We start from the raw sequence: 25,546 nt of genomic DNA, 5'->3' as shown, positions 1-25,546 counted from the left end.
TTGAGGAAACAATCACTAAAAAATTCCCAACTCTTGTGAAAGACATCAAATTACAAGTCTGTTTTGGTTTCCTAAAGTGCAACATACCCAAAACAGAATAGATCCAAATAGGCCTACTTCAAGACACTTACTAATCAGATTATCAAATGCCAATACAAAGACAGAATTCTGAAAGCAACAAGAGAAAAACAAGTAAAACAAAAACAAGGAAAGCTCTGTAAAACTAAGCTCAGGTTTCTCAGCTGAAACTATGGCGATGAGAAGGCAGTGGTGTGATATATTTAAGATACTGAAAAAGAAAAACTGCCAACCAAATATTCTATGTCTGTAATCTAATATTCAAATAGTCCTTCAAAATTGAGGGTGAGTTTAAAATATTTACAGGTGAACACTAAGAGAGTTAATGAATAAAAAACTTACTCTACAAGGAATACTCAAGGGAGTGCTACCAGCTCATAGGAAAAGACAGGAAAGAGGTTTGGAGAAGAGTGTAGAAATGATGATTAGCAGTAAGGGTGGCAGAGTAAAAAGAGAGGGTGCAAAAAATATATGACTTATAAAATCCAAAGGACAAAATGGTTAGAGAAAGTGCTGCCTTAATAGTAATTACATTGAATGCTAATGGATTAAACTACCCTCAAAAGACATAGACTGGCAGAATGGATATAAAAACAGCATCCATCTACATGCTGTCTACAAGAGACACATTCTGGACCCAAGGACAAAAATAAGTTGAAAATGAAAGGCTAGAAAAAGGTATCCATGCAAACAGCAACCAGAAAAGAGCAGGGGTAGCTATACTAATATCAGACAAATTAGACTTTAAGTTAACACAGATAAAAGAAAAAAAGGACACTATGTATAATTAAAAAGGACAATTCACCAAGAAGAAGTGAGTCATAAATATTTTTACACCTAACCTGAGTGCCCCAAAATACATGAGGTAAACACTGACAAACTAAACAGAGAAATGGACACCTCTAAAACAATACCTGGAGACTGCAATATACCACTCTTATCAATGTATAGAACATCAAAACAGATGATTAATAAGGAAACAGAAATCTTTAATAATATGATAAGTGATCTAGCTTTAGCAGACATTTACAGGACAATGCATCCCACAAACAGAATATACATTCTTCTCAAGTGTCCATGGATCATTCCTCAGATATACAATATGTTGAGTCACAAAGTAGGTCTCAATAAATTTAAAAAGATTGAAATTATGCAAAACACTTTCTTAGATCAAAATGGAATGAAACTGGAAATCAGTAACAGTCAGGGGGCTGGAAAATTCACAAATATATGGAGGCTAAACAACACATTGTAAGAATCAGAGTGTCAAGGAAGAAATTACAAGAGAAATCAGTAAGTATCTCTAGCAAATGAAAATGAGAACACAACAAATCTAAACTTACGGTATGCAGCGAAGGTAATGCTGACAGGGAAATTGCCCTAAATGCCAATATTAAAAAATAAGAGAGAGCAAAAATTGAGGACCTAACTATTCATCTAGAGGAGGTAGAAAAAGAACAGCAAACTAACCTCAAAGCAATCAGAAGGAAAGATAGCAAATAATAGCACAGAAATGAATGAAATTGACAACATGAAAACAATAGAGAGAATTAACAAAATCAAAAGTTGTTTCTTTGAGATAATCAATAAAACTGATGAACCCTTAGCTAGGCTGACAAAGAAACAAAAGAGAGAAGATGCAAATAAACAAAATCAGAAATAGGAGGGCAGACATTACTACTGAACCTGCACAAATAAAAAAAGACAATGAGAGGATACTGTGATTAACTGCATGCTAACAAACTAGACAACTTAGATGAAATGGGCATCTTTCTAGAAACACAAAACAACCAAAATTTACTAGAGAAGAAATAGAAGACTTCAACAAACTAACCACAAGTAAAAGGATTGATTCAGTCAGCAAAAACCTCCCAGGAAAGAAGAGGCCAGGACCAGATGGTGTCACATGTGACTTCTACTAAGCATTTGAGGAAGAATTAGTACCTATTCTGCTCAACTTCTTCAAAATAATTGAAGAGAAGAAAAAGCTACCTAACTTATTCTATGAAGCTGATATCACCCTAATACTAAAGACAGACAAAGATACCACAGGAAAAGAAAATTACAGACCAATCACTCTAGTGAACATAGATGCAAAAATCCTCAACAAAATATGAACTCAGAAGCACATTACAAGAACTATACACCATGACCAAGTGAGCCATATTCCAGGTATGCAAAGCTGATTCAACACAAAATCAATACATATAATACACCACATCAATAAATCAAAGGGGAAAACCTACATGATCATCTCTACTGATACAGAAAAGGCATTTGAGAAAATTCAGCATTGTTTACTGATGAAAACACTTCAAAGGATAGGAATAGAAGGAAACTCCTCAACATGCTAAAGAGAATATATGAAAATCCCATATCTAACATCATGCTTAATGGAGAAAACCTGAAGGAGAAAACCTAGGAAATGACAAGAATGCCCACTGACACTATTGTTACTCAACATCATGCTGGAAGTTCTAGCTAGAGCAATTGGGCAAGAAAAAAAGTAAAAGGTATCCAACTTGGAAAGGAAGAAGTAAAATTCTTACTATTTGCAAATGACATGATTCTATATATAGAAAATCCAAAAAAAAACTACAGTAAAGCTATTAGAGCTTATAAACAAGTTCAGCAAAGTGTCTGGATTCAAGATCAACATGCAAAAATCAGTAGTGTTTCTATATACTACTAATGAGCAATCTGAGAAAGGAACCAAGAAAAAAATTCCATTTGTAATAGCAACCAAAAGACTCAAATATTTAGGAATAAATTTAGCCAAGGACATAAAAGACCTATATATGAGAAAACTACAAAACATTGCTAAAGTAAATCAAGGAAAATAATTGGAGGGACATACCGTGTCCACATAAATAAATGGAAGGATATACCATGTTCATGGACTAGAAGACCAAATATAGTTAAGATGTCAATTCTCTCCAAAATGATTATAGGTTCAATGCAACAACAATCAAGATCCCAAGAATTTGCTTTGCATAAGTAGAAAAACCAATAATCAAATTTATTTGGAAGTGCAGGGTGTTCCGAATAGCTAAAAACATCTTGGGAAAGAAAAATGAAGTTGAAAGTCCCACACTACCTGACTTTAAAGCTTATCACAAAGCTGCAGTGGTCAGAGCAGCATGGTACTGGCATAAAGATGGCTCTACTGACCAATGGAATTAAATTGAGAGTTAAGAAATAAACCCTCTCATCTACAGACAGTTGATTTTTGACAACGTGGCAAAGTCTACTCAACCAGGAGAGAACAGCTTTTTCAACAACTGGTGCTTGAAGAACTGGATATCCATATCTAAAAGAATGAAAGAGGACCCCTATCTTACACCATACATAAAACCTAACACAAAATGAATCAAGGGGGCGGGCCATAGTGGCTCAGCAAGCAGAGTCCTCGCCTACCATGCCAGATACCCAGGTTCAATTCCCAGTGCCTGCCCATGCAAAAAAAAGAAAAAAGAATCAAGGACCTAAACATTAAAACTAAGACAATTAAACTCTCAGAATAAAATACAGGGAAAAACATCTTAAAGGTGCTGTGATAAGAGGTGGTTTTCTAGAACTTACACCCAAAGTACAAGCAATGAAAGAAGAAATAGGTAAATGACATTCCTCAAAATTGAATAATTTTATGTGTCAAAGGACTTTGTCAAGGAAGCAAAAAGGCAGCCTATTCAATTGGAGGCAATATTTGGAAATCAAATATTAGGCAAGCGTTTAATATTCAAAATATATAAAGAGATCCTACAACTTAATTACAAAAAGACAAACAACCCAATTAAACAATGGGCAAAAAGCATGGATAGACACTTTCCAAAAAGGAAATACAAATGGCTCAAAAGCATATGGAAAGATGCTCAAGTTCACCAGCTATTATGGAAATGCAAATCAAAACCAAGAGCAGGATATACGTTCTTCTCAAGTATCCATGGATCATTTCCCAGGATAGACAACATCTTGAGTCACAGAGCAGGTTTCAATAAACTTAAAAAGATTGAAATTATGCAAAACACTTTCTTAGATCAAACTTAGTACAGGTTTACACAGGAACTACAAGTAGAGCTGGGTTTAACCTTTGAGTTTCTTCCCTCCAGGTCCAGGACTTATACGCAATCAGTGAACTCAAGGACTTCCTTAACACAAAAATTTACATTGCTAAGTCTTGTTTGCAGGAACTGCCTTTCGCAAAAAAAAGTCCTGTTTCCAGTGATTTTCATTTAACATTACTCAGGGGTGTACAATTTTGGCCTAAAGACAGCATAAAATTTCTCATAACTTTTAAAACCACCCAATTAGAGGCATTGTACTCTTCAGAACAAGTCACAGATAGAAAAAAGAAAACAACAAACTCTGTTAATGTTTTGTTCGGGGGTAGGGGAGTCCGGGAATTATGGGCGGGATAGAAAGGAGGGATTAATTACACTGGAAATAAGTCACAAATTATCCCTGCACAGTGGCTAGGATCTGGCCCTCAAATTTAAAGGTTTACAGAAAACCCAAGCAGGCTACCTGCCTGAACAAAGCTCTTAATGAAGCAGTCTCTCTGTTTCTGCATCTGGTTTTTCTTACTCATTCCACTTTCCTGCTCAGTACCATGGTATTTGAATGGATTTAGAGCAAAGTCTTATACCAAAGTATGTCGGGGACAAATATTTAGCATAAACACAGAATTTGCATCAGTAGAATACAATAGAAAGAGTCCTAAGCATGGGGACAGGAAACCTGGGGTATCTGTCCATCCTCTAGGGATACTCCAACCCTTTGGAAAGCCAAGGGAGTTCACTGGCAACTCCAAAGTCTCCACTTCAGAGAGGCTTTCCCTCGCCTGTGTATTTAAACCAGTACTTCCCCTCCCCGAAGTGATTCCGCACGCCTTTTTCTGGCATCATTCTTCTCTATCATACTACTAACCCAGTGCAGTAGGGGTGTTATTTGTTTATTTATTGTCTGCCTCTCTTCCCTAGAATGTAAGCTCTAGGAGGGCAAGGATCTTTGTTTATTTAGTTCAATGCTCTAAACTCAGCACCTACAATAGTGAGTGATACAGAGCAGCCACATAAGAAATAGTTGAATAAATGGATGGATGGATGAATACATTTTTAGAGGCTCATAGGGGGAATGTTGTGGAAAAACAATAAGCCTTGTTTCTTCCCCTGGCTCTGTCAGTAGTTCAGCAATTATCTTTAGTCAAAATATGTACCTTCCTTGGGCTTCTTTGTAAAATAAAAAGGGTTGATTCTTCTTTGTAAAATAAAAAGGGTTGGGGGACCACATTTGCTTTGATAATATGAGAAAAGCTATTATACTCTATCTAGAAAATTTTCCACTCACATTTATTTATATTTATGTACTCATGTGATACCTCTATTTCAAGCAGTTTGAAGAACTCGTGTGGTAGTTTGTGGCTCTTGGTTTAGGAACTGATAGCGTTGGCCTAAAAAGAGTATTTATAAGTTCTCTTTTAACCTTAACATCTGTTTTTGTACCCACTCCATAAAGAAAAAATGTAACATTGAACTTACCACATCTGGCATTGGGTTAGATGATGTAGAAAGAGTTGGAGGCACAATAATGAATAAAACTCAAGTATGCCCCATGGTATAGCAAAGGAGATGGAGCAATCAAACATAGAAGAAAAGAATGGTAGGTGTAGGACACATACTGGTCAAATGACAAATATAAGATATGCAGGAAATGGTTGTGGAAGGATAAGAAATTTTCATCTCTATCTGGGAGCACCTAACTGGTTTAAATGCACATAAAAGTGGGGAAAGAGCAAGTCCTCATATTTTGTCAGCAGGAGCTATCTTCACCTGCTCCTGAAGCAACAGTAAAGTCTTATCTCCCACCTCTGCTGTCTCCTGCTTCCTTGGGACAGCCTCAGCTCAGTCCCCTAACAACTGAGAAATGCTTAGTTTCCTTCTTCCCTTCCCTATCATTCATGATGCATAAACTAAGTATCAGAACTGTATTAACACTTTTGTACATATTGTCTCATTTCTTCAACCTTTTTCCAGACATAGAAATTTAGACTCAAAAAGGTTGCATGATGTATCTAAAGTCATCACACATTTAGTAACTGGCAGAATTAGGGTTAAGGATTCATGACTTCCAACTCCAAATCCATCGCTGTTCCCATTGCACCGTGCTGCTTGTGCCTGGGCATGTCTATTTTTGTAGCAGTTGAGTAGAACTTGTCAGGATGTAGTCTGAAGGAACGTGGAAGGAGGTGATGGACAAAGTTCAGGATGCTACACCAATCAGAGGTACCAACTTGGGATCAAATACCAATGAAAATGGATGTGGAGCTCAAACTATGTACCTGGCAATACTACACCCACAGTAACTCATTTAAATGTCTCCTTGTCAAACGTTTAAAAGATATTCTTTAAAAAAGCATAAATAGTACCCTCATTTTATAAACATGGAAACTGAAGGTCTGAGAGACAAATGACTCGTTTGTGTTCGGAGAGCTAGTCAGAAAAATACTCAAACACTGGATGCCTGGGTAAATGACTCTACTGCCTTTCTGGTTTGCATACAGGGTTGGTTGTAAAAAAGAGAACTCTCCAGATAAGCATTCCATTCTTCACATAGAAAAGTCCTGCAGGTTTAGTTTGATGCAATTGATCTCAAATGATTCTTTTGAATAAATACCTCCACAACTCCTGATTTTCATCTTGTTTTATGACAATTTCTGATTCCACACTTTCTTTCCCCATCCTACTCTTAAATGTGGACATCTGGCTGTCCAACTGGAATTCCTTCTCCAGCAGATCCATGAGCTTTGATTAGACAGGAAATTAAGTTACTTCGCTCTTGTGTGCACACTTACCAGGTGCCCTCTCCGCTTCCCCGTTTACAGCCTGGAGAACATGCAAACACAGACCTCCTCTGGCCTAGTCAGTGATAAACAACGCTATAGCTACTTATTGTTTGAACCTGAAAAATGCTCCTACAGAGGTCTATACAGCCACTGTCTTCCACAACCCTGCTTTATATTTGTAGTAAACTATTTAATATTTCTACATTCAAGGCATCAGTGCAAACTTCATTTTTGTGACTCTGTTTGTGCTGTCCCAATTCAGCTGTGACTCCCTAACCTCAAGTCCTTTTGTCCAAAGCTTTCTCATCTTTTAAAAAGCATCTCAAATGCCACTTCCTCCAAGTGATCTCCTTCGGTGGATATTCCTCCAAGTGTTCTCCTTCGGTGGATATTAATCTCTCCTGCTGATATTACCCTCACTTGTGGATCTCTTACTGGTATCTTATTAGCACAATTTGTAAAAGTGTCTTATCTTCTCTACTTGACTACAAGTTTCTTATGGTGGGATCTACATGGAATTCAATTTTGATTCCCCACAACATAATACATTTTGCATGCATTGGTTAAATGTCCCAAAATATATTGCATTGCCAGCAAAATGGCAACATTTAATGAACACTTACTTTGGGCCGAATGTTTCCACGTATTATTTCTATTCTTATAACAACCCTGCAGGGTAATTTTTCATCATCCTCATTGTCACGTAAGGAAAATAAGACTCAACCAGGTTAAATAAATTGTCCAAGTTTACCCAGCCAATATATGGAAGAACAAGAATTCTAACTTGGGTCTAAATATTTCCAATGCCCTTTGATTTTGGTATTATAATTTGGTGCTATTGGAAGAATAAACTTTGGATAAACGAGGGACAGACTGCATTCACTGAAGACTCTAAATTTTATTTCTTCATGCCCTTACCATCTGGAACATAATTAGATCAGAAAAGGGCCTCTGAGCATCACAAATAATTAGCAAGGATATGAAAACCATTCATTTTGAAAAAAGTATAGTATAATGCTTATGACTGCATAGTCTGGAGCCATTGTGCCTTGAATTGAATATTGCCTCTGCCACCTATGAACTGGGTGACTTTGGGAAACTATTTTATTCTTCTGTGTCTCATTTCTCCATTTGCAAAATGAATTAATCGTCATCATTATAATACTTGCTTCCAAGTATTTGTTGAGAGGATTAAGTGAGGTATGTGAAAAAAGCACTGAAGGCCATGACTAGAATATGGTACATTTAGTTATTATTATTTTTATTTGGCTTGCTGTTGCAAAGTGTTAATTTGTAGGTAGAATCCAATCTTCAGGCTATTTTAATTACAATAACTCTACATTTTATTTTTAAAGCAATGGTTTATTGCCAACATTTAAAATGTAATAGGTTACACACAAACAATCCAGAGTTCCAGCTTCTCTTTGAAAACCAAAAAATTTTAACTCTGAGTACCTGTTGCTATCTGGCTATAGTTCATCAGTTCTGAGATCTACCCTGCCCCATTTGAATAGGGCATGACCCAAAATTCCCCGTTGCTTTGCGTCCTGCACTTCCCTCATACGTGGTCCATGCTCTTGAACTGGTGATTCCTTTGTTAAAATATCCTTAGAATATTTTGGACTGTTTTCTAATCCACTATGTGGTTCAGTACATTTAGTTATCAAATTTTTCAGTCCATAAACAATCTTAAGCAGCAAACTAGTTGAGCATTCACGTTAGCCAGCTGATAGATAGGTGTTGGAATAGACATAGCTGATAATCAGAGGAAAGAAAGAAAAACCCAAAAGCAGACATAACACTCCATCACAATGAAATTTCACACTCAAAATCACACTCAAAACGTAGCATTACCATGCACTATGGTGTTACATACTTGCTTGTTTATAAAGATGATCCTACTTTGGCCTGTTCTACCCTTGCTTCCTTTTTTAATATCTCACTCAAATATCATATCTCCAGAACAGCTCTATTCATAACTCTCAATCATACTCACGCTATACCAAATCAGAAGGAATGTCTTATTTTGTTATTTCATAGAGCACTGTTTAAGAAATTCTATTCTAGCCCTTGTCACAGACTTCTCTCCCAGATTGTGAATTCCTGGAGGTCAGGATCACTGTAGAATTTGCTTTTGCTTTACTTGATAATTGTGAATCTGAGTGAATTTTATTAAGAAAATTAAAACCATCCATTTTTCAGTTATTTAAGTGGAAGGTATAAAATACAATTTTTCAGAAGTATTTTAATCAAAAATTATTTTTTAAAGATTTGGGAAGGTAAGAGGGGCAGTTCCAATTGGAAAAATTCATTTTTGCTACTTTGCACTTAAAACAAGGCATGAGGTAGGTTGCTTAAATTCTGTAAGTTGTTTTTCTCTTTTTTTAAATTAGAATTTCTACATCGATCAAGCCTTATCTTGGACCTCACCTCCAGAAGGAAGCCTTCCATACACCTAACACTGGATTTAAGTGCTCTTCTGTGAGCTCCCACAGTCTCCAGTGCATTTACCACATGACCTGGAAATTGCCTGGACTATGAAAGCAGAGATTATTTCTCATTTACTGTAAGAGTCCTGGAACAGGGCAAGTACTCAGAAAATATCTGTTGTCTGAAAAAAGTGTATGAATCAATAAACAACCGAGTAGGTATTCTTTCACGGTGGTTGTAAAAATACAAAATGATAGGTAAACAGTCACATAAATCTAAGTTGTCATTATTATTATCAGCAACATTGACTATGTGGTGTCTGACTCGAGAAAGCTGCTATGCTCAAAATTGCTGCCTGCTGCTCCCATCTGTTGCCGCCCTGGGCCTCAGCCCTTCTCTGCTTACACTCCCACTGAGCTTTCCTGAAGCTGACCCCATGCAGGCAGGGCTGGTGGGGTGTTTTCCAGCCTCACCAACCTAATTGTTCCTCATTTCCTGCCCATAAATGGTACAAGGTGTGGAGTTGCACCTCCCAATGTCCCAATTTCAATCATTTGTCTGTATTAATCGACACTAATGGCTTTTACAAATGTAAGTCTTTAAGCTCCAGTAACTTACATTTGTTTGAGAAGGCCATTGAAGGAGGGTGAATTCACTGTTCCTTTAGCTTCCAAGGATACATACTCTGAATATCCTGAAAACAGGGGCAGAGTCCAGCATTCCAAAGCCCTGTGCCTTTGCATGGAGACCCCTCAAGAGATTGTGTTGTTATTATTAATAGAGTATGACTTTCTGCAAATGAAGGAACAAAACTCTGCATGTTACCAAGTGCGTGGAAAAGATAGAATGAGATTTGAGTCACGTCAGTTTGTTCAACACCAAAAAATTGTGTTTAATTTTTATTTATTATTAAAATTACATTGAGGAATATAACAGCATTATAAGATTTAAAATGTATTTTTGTCCTTCGACTCATGAATAGAATACTGTAATTGTTACCATCTTAAAAGAATCACTCTCAGTCCTTTTTTGTAGTTACTATACTCGGTATAATACAATTTTGTGCCCTCTTTTTTTATTTAATGTTACACCACAAATATATTTTTCTGGTCATAAATATGGTTTTAAGAGCTAGTATTATTTCTTTTAGTGGATATAGTTTAATTTCCTTAACCATACCCCATTATTAAACATTTAAATATAGACCAAGTATTGTTTTAAAACCCACAAATTTAGAAAGCAAGCAGCAGACTAGAAAAAAAATCCATAGCTAATGTGAAATATTATTCCCCCATCTTGGCATTAAGAACTCATTGACAATATTACAATGAGTATTGATGATCTCCCTCCTCCAACATCTCCTTTGGCTTTCCTTTACTCCCAGCTAGGATTTCACTTGGTACAACTTGCTTTCCTGATAGTCTGCCTCAGGACCTCATTCCCCAGGGGTCTGAGCCTAGGACATGTAGAGCACATGGGACATGATTGCGTCAATTGTCTATTTACCATCATCACCAAGTGTGGAATTATCAAGAGTAACCTTAGTGAATCCCCTGAAATTCTCACATACTCTCTCCTGCCTCCACTCGGTGGTTTTTACCTAGCTCTTCTTAGTAATCAGAATCCATGACCCCACTAGGCCAGCAACTCCCATTTTTGCCTTCTGGTCCAGTGATAGAGAAGCCCAACATGACCAAGTGGAATCAAAGGCTGAAGTTTAGTGGAAACCTTACTGTGTCTCCTGGTAAAATTTCCCTCCCAGCAGGGGTTCTGGGGCCTTTAATCCAACAGAGCCCCCAAATCTCCTCCTGAAGGTCTGCATTTTAGGACCTCTCCTGTTACCAACTGTCTAAGCCCAGACCCTTCCAAAAGCAGAACATGAGATAAAGGCTTATATGCAGATAGTTTATTTAGAAAGTGATTCTAGGAGGAGGGATGAGGAACAGAAAGTGAAACAGAGGGAGAAAACGCCAATTCATGGATGGCCTGTTGATTTGGCCACTGCTGTGGGAGGCAGGTGCTTAATAAATGCATCTTGAAACTGTCTACCCAGGAGTTGAAGGGAAAAGAATCTTTACCAGTGTGTGGTTAAATTTTTCCCCTGCATAAAGCACTAAGCATTGCCAAAATCCCTTTTCTTTAAAACACTGCATTCCCAAATTCAGTGCAGACTAATTTTATTTTATTGTCCAGTCAGAGACATTTTCCTGGATCAAATGTCATTTTCTATTTTTTCTTGCCCTGAACTTCTAAATTATTCCACCTTGAAGCTCCAGTATTGGATTTCTCTCAAGTTCCAGGACTTCAACAATCCTCCTTTCTGTTTAATGTAACTTCCAATGGTTCACATCATGTCTGTGTTTCCACAAGGGTTTTGCTTGCCCCTTCCCTCACTCCCCACCCCCATGCATTACAGATGGATGTCACGTGTCACCGTCTTCTTCAATCCAATACACCAGAACATACTGTGACAAACAAATCTTTGCCAAAAATTCCTGGTTAGGATCACATTGAGCCTTGAAGAAACCTATTTTATTTTTCAGATAAAAGTTCAAACAAGTGGTAACTCCAACAAGTGGATTCTGACTTCTTCCCAGAGAAAACGCATACTTGGTGAAAGAAAGCATGGAGCGAGTCAGAAGATATGGGTTTGAGTACAGTCTCTGCCACTTAGCCAGTCTGGACCCTTTAGGAAACTAAAATTTTAAATGTCTAAGATTATTTGTCCATCTGTACAATGAGTGTGATAGTCATAGCCTCATCTCCTGAGTTACTGTGAGGAGTAAATGCACAAATGACTAACGTTTGCATAACTCATTGCTAGTCATAAACTTCTATCACATATATTATTATTAACATGGCTCTTGTTACCTTATCATTAGCTTAGTGTAAACTGGTTAAATTGTTTACCTTTTGGTTTTTCTCTATTTGAGGCAAATTCTAATTAAACCCCATCCTTCCCAAGCTTGTTATATAAGCAATCAAGTAAGGGAAAAAGTTGCCCTCTCCTTTCTTCCAGTCCAATCTTCGGAAATAATCCCTCCAATCCATTGTTAAAAAGGAAAATCCCCCAGGCCTAACTCCACCTTCACTCAAAACCCTTCAACTAGGGAAGCCATTTAGCCACCGCTTTTCTAGGATTTTCTATTCTGGCTCCACTGCCTTCTTCATTTCTGACAGCCCATTGCAGAACTGAAAGTATATGCCTCAATCCATGCATTTAAGTAAGCCTTTCCTTGTCTAAATTTCTGAATTAGCCTCTCTATATTTTATCTCTAGTTTGTGACCTTCCTCTGCCTTTTTCCCCCTCCCCTCCTTTATCCTACCCCCATTTCTTCCCTCTCTCCAGTATGCCAGTATTCTATAAAAGTCTGGAAGCACAATAAAAAATAGTGTGCTTATTATGTATTTTATTTTGTATTATATATTTATATAGTATAAACATATATTTTATATATATTAAATATTATTATATATATTATATATTTTAGTTTAATAACTGGACCCAATGCTTTAAATATAAAGGTACTTCACCTGAAGGGGTACCTAGAAGTTGAAAAAATGTATATTAAACATATTATTTGAAAAAAGAAAAACAATGTAGTGTTTGAAAATAAGCTCATTCTAGGTTTTCTGACTTTGGACACCTTGTATGCATCTCTGACCTCACCTTCTCTTTTGTCTTCCTTGTCTCCTATCATTTTGTTCCCTATCTCTGTTTACCTTCCCATTTCACTTTCTCACCCCACTCCTACATCTAATCTCTCATTGTTTCTTTCATTTTCTCTGTCTTTCTTATTTTTTCATCATTATGTCTATCCTCTTTTCCCAGCCTCCCCTCTTATTTTTTTGTCCTCCATCAGGAGCTCTACTGGTTTTATAATTAGAGCACAACATTTTTGGAGTTGAAAATGTTTCCCATTTCCGGCTGTAATAACAAGGAGGCTTCACTGAGAAGAATATAGTGAAGGGCTTCCTGTGAACGGAGCTGTGAAATGGGCTCTCTCACTGATATGGTTTAAGGAGGTGAGTCTTCTCATGATGCTCTTTTACAGAGTGGTGTGTCTGAGATGATCATGTGGATACAATCTCCAGATTGGAGACACATTTAATGAAGGCATTCTTGGATCCTGCAGAGGACTCTAAACTGAAAGTCAAGAGCTCTGCATGCAAAGCACAGTTCTGGCATTCACAGACAGTCTGATTTCCAAAAAGTCACTTGACTTCTTTGGGCTTTCGTTTGTAAACAATGGAGTTGGACCAATAGTTTCTAGGAACTTTCTGGCTTTGGCTTGATGACAAACTATTTGATGGCTTTGGCAATATGATTCTGCTTCATATATTGTTATCCTTCAAATACATGCATTTATGTGTGTATTTGAGTGAATGCATATGTCAGCATGTATGTATATAGATCACTGTATTTGAAATCATTATGTACTCCAGAAAAGCCATGTTCTTTTAATCCAGTCTGGTGAGTGTAGACCTGTTGTGAGTGGTACCACCTTGTACCCAAAGGCACCAAGTCTCAGGGCCTAATTACCACAGGTGAAAAGAGTATCTTCTCTGTACCTAAGAAAGCCTATTATCTAAGATGTTCAGATATGGTTCTCAATATGATAAAAGAAGTTAGAAAATCCACTCTGTGGAAGGCACTGGTGGTTACTAATCCAATATACATTCCCCCCTTATTCCTTAATTGACAGTGCCCCTCACCTTTTTTTTATCACAATGCACCAAACCCTAGCCAGTGAGCTGTGAGTAGAAGTTGCAGAGTGGGGCTTCCCTTTCTAAAAATGAAAAGATTGGGTTAGTGTTTGTTTTTTGGCGCATGCCCTTTGTCTTTCCCTTTCTCTCTTTGGGAATGCAGACATAATGATTAGCAGTGCAGTAGCCAGCTTGTAAGCACTAAGGTTGGTGACAGAGAAAGGTAGAAGGAATAAGATACTGCCATACTCATCTATACTACAGACTACATACATTTGGATTTCTTATTAGATAAAAAAAATTTCTTCTGGTTGTCTTTTTTTTTTCTTTTTCAAAATAATAAGTTTGATTTATATAGAAGTTTTATTTTTTTTTACAGAAAAATTGCCAAAAAGTACAGCATTCCCATATACCTACTCTCAGACACATAGGTTTCTCTATTATTAACATCTTGAATTATTGTGGTACACTTGTTACAACTTATGAACTGATATTGGTACATATTGTTAACTGAAGTCCATATGTTTTGGTTTGTTAAAGCTGATGAAATGCAATATACCAGAAATGGGTTGGCTTTTACAATGGGGATTTATTAATTTACAATTCACAGTTCTTAGGCCAGGAAAATGTCCAACTCAAGGCATCAACATAATGATACCTGGACTCTGAAGACAGGCTGCCAGAATCCAGGACAACTCTGTCCCATGGGAAGGCAGATGGCTGGTGTCTGTTGGTTCTTCTCTGCTGGTTTTTGTTGCTTTGAGTTTCTGGCTTCAGTGGTTTCCTCTCTTTTCTGTGGATCCTCTATTAGCTTCTCTGGGGCTTTTCTCTTTGAGCCTTTCTTAATTTCCTCTATTTTAGCTTCTTTTTCTCTTTTAAATGACACCAGTGAGAGGATTAAGACTCACCCTGATTGAGGTGGATTACATCTCAATTGAAATAATCTAATCTAAAGGCTCTACCTACATTGGGTCTATACCCACAGGAATGGATTAAAAGAACGTGTCCTTTTCCTGGGGTACATAACAACTTCAAACTACCACACCACAGTTGACATTCAAATTCACTCTTTGTGGTGTACAGTTCTATGGGTTTTGAGAAATGCATAATGCCATGTGTCTACCATTATAGTATCATGCAGAATAGTTTCACTGACTTATTCTTGCATTCTACCGATTCATCCCTTCCCCTCTCCCACCAAACCTGGGGCAAACACCTATCTTTTTACTATCTTTGGAGTTTTACCTTTTCCACTCCTACGGTTGGAGTTATGTGGTGTGTAGACTTTACAGACTGACATCTTTCACTTAGCAATGTGCATTTAAGGTTCCTCCCACGTTTTTTTTCATGGCTTGATGGCTCATTTCCTTTCATCTCAAATAATATTCCATTGTATGGGTGTACTACATTTTATTTATCTATTCATCTGTGGAAGGACATCTTGGTTGCTTCCTGTATTTTTAACTAAAATCTATGACAGGATGTTTTTTAGATTCAAGAAAAAATTTTTGAGGCTAGTGTGGGAAATTAACACATTATGTTTAAGTGTATGACAGTCCTTTCAAATGACTTCTAGGGACTGCTAGAATTATTGTAGTTGCAGAATTTTTAAAAATCTGAATACAGTGCAAGACTAGAGTCAGGCTCATATTGGAAGGCTTTTATTATTCATTAGTGAAGGTATTCTGTCAGAATTTATTCAACAAGTGCTTACTGAGAACCCATGTTCCAGCACTATGTAATGTCCACATCACATGCATGAACTTGCTTATAGAATTGAGCACAAATGTATCCAGAAAAAAACATGACTAGGATTACAAGAAAGCTAGAGATAAAATGAGATGAGAGTTCAGAGAGGGAACAGATTAATTCCAGCTTTTAGGAACAGAAAAAATGGGGCAGAAGGGATCTAACTAGGAATTAAAGGATGAATAAGGTTTGAACATAAAACTATTCTACATGTCACAAATTTGGATATTTTTTCTAAGGAATTATTCTTTGGAAAATAAATTATAAGCAGCTAAGAAGTGCTATGAAAATTCCCCCATCTGGACATATTTTGAAATGTTAGGATTAAAAACATTTCAGATACTACTCTTTTTTTAAAATATTTTTATTGAGAAATTCACATATGTACAGTCCATCTGTAGTATACAATCAATGCCTCACAATATCATCATATAGTTGTATATTCATCACCATGATCATTTCTAGAACATTTTTACCATCCCAGAAAAAGAAATACAAAGAAAAAATCATACATTCCATCACCTTACTCCTCCCTGTCATTGACATTAATCTTACAATCTACCCAATGTTTTACCCTTTATCTCTCTTATTATTTATATTTATCCTTATGTTTTTTATTAATCTGTCTATACCCTGGATAAAAAAGAGTATTAGTCATAAGAGTTTCACAATCACATTGTCACATTGTAAAAGTCATATAGTTATACAACCAACTTCAAGAATCAAGGCTTTGTAATACAGTCCAACAGTTTTAGATACTTCCCTCTAGTCACTCCAATACACCATAAACTAAGAAGGGATATATATATATAATGCATGAAAATAACCTTCAGGATAGCTTCTCGACTCTGTTTGAAATCTCACAGCCACTGAAACTTTATTTTGTCTCATTCTCTCTTTCCCCTTTTTGTCAAGAAGACTTTCTTAATACCTTGATGCTGGGCCCTGGCTCATCCCAGGATTTCTGTCCCACATTCCCAGAAAGATTTACACCCCTGGGACCCAAGTCCCATGTAGGGGGGAATGGCAGTGAGTACACCCGCTGAGTTGGCTTAGAGAAAGAGGCCACATCTCAGTGACAAAAGAGGTTCTCTAAGGGTGACTCTTAAGCGTAATTATAAATAGGCTTAGCTTATCCTTTGCAGGAATAAGTTTCATAGGGGTGAACCCCAAGATCCAGGGCTAAGCCTATTGAATTGGTTGTACTTTTTGCTTGCAAGAATATCAGGAATTCCCCGGATGGGGAAGTTTACTGTTTCTTCCTTTCTCCCCAATCCCCCAAGGGGACTTTAAAAGTACTTTCTTATTCTCTGGCTGTTCTAGTTTGCTAGCTGCCAGAATGCAGCATACCAGAAACAGAATGGCTTTTAAAAAGGGGGAGTTAATAAGTTACTAGTGAACAGTTCTAAGGCTGAGAAAATGTCCCAAATAAAACAAGTCTATAGAAACGTCCAATCTAAGGCATCCAGGGAAAGATACCTTGGTTTAAGAAGGTCAATGAAGTTCAGAGTTCTCTCTCATCTGGAAAGGCATGTGGTGAACAAGGTCAGGGTTCCTCTCTCATCTGGAAGGGCACATGATGAACACAGCATCATCTGCTAGCTTCTTCTCCTGGCTTCTTGTTTCATAAAGCTCCCCGGGAGGCATTTTCCTTCTTCATCTCCAAAGTTCGCTGGCTGGTGGACTCTGCTTCTCGTAACTATGTCATTCTGCTCTGCTCTCCCTGAATCTCCTTCATTCTCCGAAATGTTTCCTCTTTTATAGGACTTCAGAAATTTATCAAGACCCACCCAAATGGGTGAAGACATGTTGTCACCTAATCCAGTTTAACAACCACTCTTGATTGGATTGCATCTCCAGGGAGATGATCTAATTACAAATTCAAACATACAGTATTGAATAGGGATTATTCTGCCTTTACAAAATGGGATTTTGATTAAAACATGGCTTTTCTAGAGGACATATATCCTTTCAAACCAGCACACTGGCCAAATTACTTTGGGATATATCAGGGAATCACACTAACCTGTACAAACCAACAAGATCTCACTCCCTATTCAAGACTCCATGTAATTATGGTGTTCAAATAAATTGACCACACAAGTTAAGTTAGATAATGTGTTACCAAAAATATAAATTTTGCACCAAGTAAACATCTCTCCCTCTGGTCTCACAGAGAAGTTACAGTTTTAAAATATGGAGCATATCATCCTTTACCCTGTATTCTGATTTACCTTAGTCCTATCCAGATCAGCTTCATATGTCTAGTCAATGTCTGATATGACAGTTTAACTCTTTAACAGTTTAACTCTTTAAACTGTTGCTGTATGGGGTACTGCTGACTTTCATAGCTTCAGTGCTCTAACTCAGAGTCTCAGGTGTCACATAAATACTCAAAGTTTCAGGGAGTAGACCTGGTTAAATACCAATAGCTCAGCATCTCAGAATTTGGAAATAACAGTTACAACTCCTGAATATATGTGACTACTATAAAAGCTTACAATCTAGGACCCTTTACAATAGGCATCAACCTGATAACCCATGCTCTCAACTTCAAATCTCCAAGTTTGTGTATTATAGTTAGTCCATGTGAGTGAGGCATGCTAACATTTGTTTTTTTGTTTCTGCCATTTCATTCACAGACAGTGATTAAGATTCATTCACCTAGTTGCAGGCATCATAACTTCATTCATCTTGCAGCTCAGTAGTCTGTTGTATGTATACATCTAGTTTCTCCTTCCATTCCACAGTCATACCCTTAAGCGACCTCCATCCACCACAAATCATGAACACTACTGCCATAAACATCATTGTTCAAATGTCCATTCATATCCCCACTCTCATTTCCTCCATGTATATACCTAACAGCAGGGTTGCAGGATCTTAGGGCAACCCCACCCCCAGCCTCCTGTGGAACCATCACATTGCCCTCTGGAGGGGCTGCACCTCTCAGCATCCCTACCAACATTGAAGAGCATCTCCTTCTCCACATTTTCTCCAGCACTTGTTTCTCTCTGTTCGTTTTTAAACAGTTTTATTTGCACATCATACAATCCGACCTGAGTAAATAGTCATGCCTTCACCACCATAATCTATATGAAGGCATTTCTTTTTCTTCCATAAAGAATCCATGCCCTTCTTCCATATCCCTCACCTGTTGACATTTGGTTTTGACATAATGCCTGTTACATTCAGTAGAAGCATATTACAATGTTACTGTTGACTATAGACACTAGCTTGCAGTGATTGTGCTTTTACCTGTATACCATCCCATCTCTAACACTTTTCAATATTGACTTTCATTCATTCTCCCTCATGAAAAAATGTTTTTATATTTGTACATTTTATCACCATCATTGTCCACTCTAGGTATACCTAAGTTATAATGTCTCAGTCCTTATCTCCATCTTTCCTTCTGGTTTCATATGTGCCCCCAGCCCTTCTCCCTCAATCATACTCACATTCAGCTTCATTTAGTGTATTTCTATTATTGTGCCACCATCAGTATGTGCTGTTCATTTCTGAGTTTTTATAATCTGTCGTGTTGCACATTTTGTATTCCTTCAGCACCAAACCCAATTCCTACCTTCTTTGTATCTCCTGATATCCTATGTTCTTAACTTTAACTCTCAAAGTTCATTCCTTAATGTTAGTTTATTTTATTGATACCATAACAATATTTGTCCTTTCATTTCTGGCTAATTTCACTCAGCATTGTATCCTCAAGGATCATCCATGTTGTTAGATGCTTCATGACTTTATTTGTCTTACAGCTGCATAAAATTTTATTGTATGTATTTACCACAGCTTGTTTAGTCACTCATCCTTTGATGAATATATGTGCGATTTCCATCTTCTGGCAATTTTAAATAATGCTTCTATAAACATTGGTGTACAAATGTCTGTTTCTGGCCTTGCCCTCAGTTCCTTTGAATATGTGCCTAGCAATGGGATAGCTGAATCATATGGAAATTCTTATACTAGCTTCCTGAGGAATCACCAAACTTCCTTTCTACATTCCAACTGACAGTGAATATGTTTACCTATTTCTCCACATGCTCTATAACAATTTTAGTTTTCTGAGTTTTGTTTCTGTTTCTCTTTCTTTCTTTTCTTTTCTTTTTTTTTGATAATTCCCATTTAATAGGTGTGAGATGGTATCTCATTGTGGTTTTAATTTGCATTTCCCTAATGGCTAGTGAAGCTGAGCATCTTTTCATATGCTTTTGAGCTATTTGCATTTCTTTTTTGGAAAAGCTTCTATCCATGTCTTTTGCCCATCTTTTAATCAGGTTGTTTGTCTTTTTGTTATTGAGTTGTAGGATCTCTTTATATATTGTGGGTATTAAACTCTTGTCTAATATTTGGTTTCTAAATATTGTCTCCAGTTTAATAGGATGCTTTTTTTATTTCCTTGACAAACTCCTTTGATGTACAAAAGCATTCAATTTTGAGGAATGTCATTTACCTTTTCTTCTTTCATTGCTTCTACTTTGTGTGTAAAATCTAGAAAACCACCTCCTACCACAACATCTTTCAGATATTACTCTGTATATTTTCTTCAAAGAATTTTATGATCTTTTCTACTGTTTAGGTCTTTGATTCATTTTGAGTTAATTTATGTATAGGGTGTAAGATATGGATCTGCTTTCATTCATTTGCATATAGATATCCAGTTATCCAAACATCATTTGTTGAAGAGACTATTCTGTCCCAAGGGAGTTGGCTTGTCTGCCTTATCAAACATCAATTGTCCAGAGATAAGAGGGTCTATTTCTGAACACTCAATTCTATTCCATTGGTCAGTATATCTATTTTTATGCCAGTAACATGCAGTTTTGACCACTGTAGCTTTGTGATAAGCTTTAAAGTCCGGTAGTATGAGACCTCCCACTTCAATTTTCTTTCTCAAGGTATTTTTAGCTATTCAGTGCAGCTTGCCCTTTCAAATAAATTTTGTTATTGGTTTTTATATTTCTTCAAAATAACTTTTTGGGATTTTAATTGGTACTGCATTGAATCTGTAAATCAATTTGGGTAGAACTGACATCTTAACTACATTTAGTCTTCCAATTCATGAACACATTTATTTAGGCCTTCTATGATTTCTTTGAGCAATTTCTTGTAGTTTTCTGTATGTAGGTCTCTTATATCCTTAGTTAAATTCATTCCTATATGTTTGAGTCTTTTGGTTGCTATTGTAAATGGATTTTTTTTTATTTCCTCCTCAGATTGCTCATACTAGCACATAGAAACATCACAGATGTTTTGGGTGTGCATCCAGTACCCTGCCACTTTGCTGTACTCATTTATTAGCTCTAGGAGCTTTGCTGTAGTTTTGGGGGGGATTTTTGAAATAGAATATCATGTCATCTGCAAACAGTGAAAGTTTTACTTCTTCCTTTCCAATTTGGATGCCTTTTATTTCTTTTTCTTGCCCAATTTCTCTAGCTAGAACTTCCAGCACAATTTGAGTAATAATGGTGTCAGTGTGTGTCTTTGTCATTTTCTGGATCCAAATTGAGTATGGTTAGGTGTGGGCTTTTCATATATTCCTTTTATCATGTTGAGGAAGTTCCCTTCTATTTCTATCCTTCGAAGTGTTTTCAACCAGAAAGGGATTGAGTTTTGTCAAATGCCTTTTCTGTATCAATCGAGATGATCATGTGTTTTTTTTTGCTTTGACTTATTGATATGGTATATTACACTTATTGACTTTTTTGAGTTGAACCAACCTTGCATACCTGGAATAAATCCCACTTGATCATAGTGTATAGTTCTTTTAATGTGCTGCAAGTATTTTGTTGAGGAAATGTGCATCTATTTTCATTAAAGAGATTCATCTATAATTTTCTTTTCTGGTAGTATATCTTTGTCTGGCTTTGGTATTAAGGTCATATTGGCTACACAGAATCAGTTAGGTAACTTTCCCTCTATTCTACTTTACTAGCTGCTGGAATGCAATATAACAGAAATGGGATGGCTTTTAAAAAGGGGAATTTAATAAGTTGCTATTTTACAGTTCTAAGGCTGAGAAAATGTCCCAATTAAAGCAAGTCTATAGAAATGTCCCATCAAAGGCATCCAAGGAAACATACCTTTTTTCAAGAAGGCCGATGATGTTCAGGGTTTCTTTTTATCTGGAAGGGCTCCTGGTGAACATGGCATCATCTGCTAGCTTTCTCTACTGGCTTCCAGGAGAGAAGGAAACATGCCCTGGGAGGTGTTTTCTTTCTTCATCTCCAAAGGTCGTGGCTTGTGGACTCTGCTTCTCATGGCTATGTCATTCTTCTCTGCTCTCTCTGAATCTCTCTCATTCTCCAAAATGTTTCCTCTTTTATAGGACTCCAGAAACTTATCAAGATCCACCCAAATGGGTGGAGAAATCCAGCTTAAAAATCACTCGATTAAATCACATCTCCAGGGAGATGATCTTATTACAGTTTCAAACACGGTATTGAAGAGGGATTATTCTGCCATTATGAAATGGGATTTCGATTAAACATGGCTTTTCTAGAGGACATACATCCTTTCAAACCAGCACATTCCATGCTCTGTACCCAAAAACAGACTAATTTCCCCATATGCAAAATACATTAATTTCATAACAATATCAGAAAACTTTGAAGCATTTCAGTAACGATCAAATGCAATACAGAATAAAACCAGTACAAAGGCTCATGAAAGTTAGGTACAAGCATGTTCTGGGCTCAGCCAAATTCTCCTCTGTCTCTGGACCTTTGAAAATTCATAACAAGTTATTTGCTGCCAACATATAAAGGAGAAACAGTCATGAGATACATATACCCATTCCCATAGGGAGGAAGGAACACAGGGGTCACAGGACTCAAGCAGTTTTGAAAACCTGCAGGGCAAAGTCCCTTAGATATCAAAGTCTGAGAGTCATTCATCTTTGGGGTTTTAGAAAGTAGTAGTTCTACCCTTTCCAAAGGCCTACACAGAGGCCTACCTCTTTCCGAATGCAGCCTTGGGGAACATTGGGGAGACCACTTTTTCTCAGCTCCACTCTCTCCAAGCATTGGAGCTACACCCAGACTCTCTGCCATCTCTGGGGCACACATTCAACTCCTCCATCGGGGTGGTAGCCAGGCTCTCCCCAACCCCCAAGGAATGTGCTTCACCCTCTCCAAGGCCTTAGGTGGCATGACTCTTCCACTGCAATGAGGTGGAAGGCCCATCCTCTGCCTTTGGGGCAAACTCACCCTCACGGGCTTGGGTGGGTCCACTCTCCTGGCCCAAGGCTTCTTAACTTCAGACCTCAGCCTCCATGGTTTTGCCTCTGAAGTTATTTTTCCTCCAATGTGTCCCTTCTCTGAGCCCCCCAGTCCAGAATGGCAGCGGCTCTGTTTATAGAGGTCCCAAAGAACTCTTGTTGGCTTTCTATGCAGTAGCCTTGGATCATGCCCATCAGACATAAGGAATTTCCACAAATCCTTCCTGAATAACTCCTTGTCCAATACTGGCTTTCTCTGAAATGGTTGACTAGTTTCACATTTGGCCAAATCCTCACATGGGGCATGATTCTCTGGGGTCTCCCTTCCTGGGAAGCACAGAATTTTCCAGGATATCAATTTCTGGTTTCTTTGTACTCAAGAGTTCAGTTTTCAGCTTATCTCTCTCCTGTCACATTTCACTATAAACTGTGAGGAGAAACCAGGATGCCCTTTCAACATTTAATTTGGAAATCTCTTCTGCTAAATATCCAAGTTCATGACTTTTAAAACCTACCTTCCAGCCAAAGCCACTAGTCAATTTTGCCAGATTATCTGCTATTTTAAAACAAGGTTCATCTTCCTTCCAGTCTATAATCACACACGCCTCATTTCTGTCTAAGGTTTTATCAGAAGTATCTTTAGAGTCCACATTTCTACCAACAGTCTCTTCAAAGCATTCCAGGCCTTCTCTATCAGGCTTCTCACAACTCTTCCAGCTTCTTCCCCTTATCCATTTCAAAAGCTGTTTCAACAGGTTTGGTATTTGCAAACTGCAGCAGCAGCACCCCACTCTCTGATACCAAAATCTGTTCTAGTTTGCTAGCTGCCAGAATGCAATATACCAGAAATGAAATGGCTTTTAAAAGGGGGAATTTAATAAGTTGCTAGTTTACAGTTCTAAGCAAGGCTATAGAAATGTCCAATCCAAGGCATCAAGGGAAACATATTTGGATCAAGAAGGCCGATGATGTTCAGGGTTACTTTCTTATCTGGAAGGGCTCATGGTGAACATGGCATCATCTGCCAGCTTTCTCTCCTGGCTTCTGGGTTCAAGAAGCTCCCCAGGAGGCATTTTCCTTCTTCATCTCTGAAGGTCACTGGCTTGTGGACTCTCTGCTCCCCATGGTTATGTCATTCTTCTCTGCTCTCTCTGAATCTCATTCTCCGAAATGTTTCCTCTTTTATAGAATTCCAGAAACTTATCAAGACCCACCCAAATGGATGAAGACATGTTGTCACCTAATCAAGCTTAAAAACTATTCTTGATTAAATCACATTTTCCAGGAAGATGCTCTGATTACAGTTTCAAATGTACAGTATTGAATAGGGATTATTCTGCCATTACAAAATAGGATTTTGATTAAAACATGGCTTTTCTAGGGGACATACATCCTTTCAAAGCAGCACACTCTCCTCTTCAATTGTTTTGAAGAGTTTGAGCAGGATTGGTACTAATTCTTTCTTGAATGCTTGGTAGAATTCATATGTGAATCCATCTGCTCCTGGTCTTTTTTCGGGGGGAGCTTCTTGATGACTGATTCATCTTTTTATTTGTGATTGATTTGTTGAGGTCATCTATTTCTTCTCAAGTCAGTGTTGGTTGTTTAAGGCTTTCTGAGAAATTATCCATTTCATCTGCATTGCCTAGTTTATTAGCATATACTTGCTCATAGCATCCTCTCATTACCTCCTTTATTTCTGCAGGGTCAGTCTCTCTTCTATTTCTGATTTTATTTATTTGTATCTTCTGTTTTTTTTTGGTAAGCCTAGCTAAGGGTCCATCGATTTTACTGCATTTCTCAAAGAACCAACTTCTGGTTTTGTTGAGCTTTTCTATCGTTCTCATATTTTCAATTTCATTTATTTCTGCTCTTACCTTCGTTATTTCTTTCCTTTTGTTCACTTTGGGATTGGTTTGCTGTTCTTTCTCTAGTTTTTCCAAGTTAACCATTAATTCCTTGATTTTTGCTCTTTCTTCATTTTTAATATAGGCATTTAAGGCAATAAATTTCCCTCTTGCACTGCCTTTGCTACATCCTATAAATTTTGATATGTTGTCATTTTTATTTTCATTTGCCTCAAGATATTTACTGATTTCTCTTGTAATTTCTTCCTTGACCCACTGGTTACTTAAGAGTATGTTATTTAGCCTCCATATATTTGTGAATTATCTGGTCCTCTGCCTGTTATTGATTTTCAACTTCATTCCATTATGAATGAAGAAAATGTTTTGTAAAATTTTAGTCTTTTTAAATTTATTGAGACTTGCTTTGTGACCTTGCATATCCTTATAGAGAAGGATATTCTCTATTCTTGAGAATGCTCCATGAGCACTTGAGAAAGATGTGTATCCCCTGTGGGGTGTAACTTTCTGTAAATGTCTGCTAAATTAGTTCACTTATCATTTATTCAAAATCTCTGTAGCCTTATTGATCCTCTGTTTAGATGTTTTATCCATTGATGAGAGCAGGGAATTGAAGTCTCTAACTATTGTGGTAGAAGTGTC

The sequence above is a fragment of the Tamandua tetradactyla genome, chromosome 2 (genome assembly GCF_023851605.1).
Source record: "Tamandua tetradactyla isolate mTamTet1 chromosome 2, mTamTet1.pri, whole genome shotgun sequence".
Classification (NCBI taxonomy): domain Eukaryota; kingdom Metazoa; phylum Chordata; class Mammalia; order Pilosa; family Myrmecophagidae; genus Tamandua; species Tamandua tetradactyla.
This window is presented reverse-complemented; position numbering follows the sequence as displayed.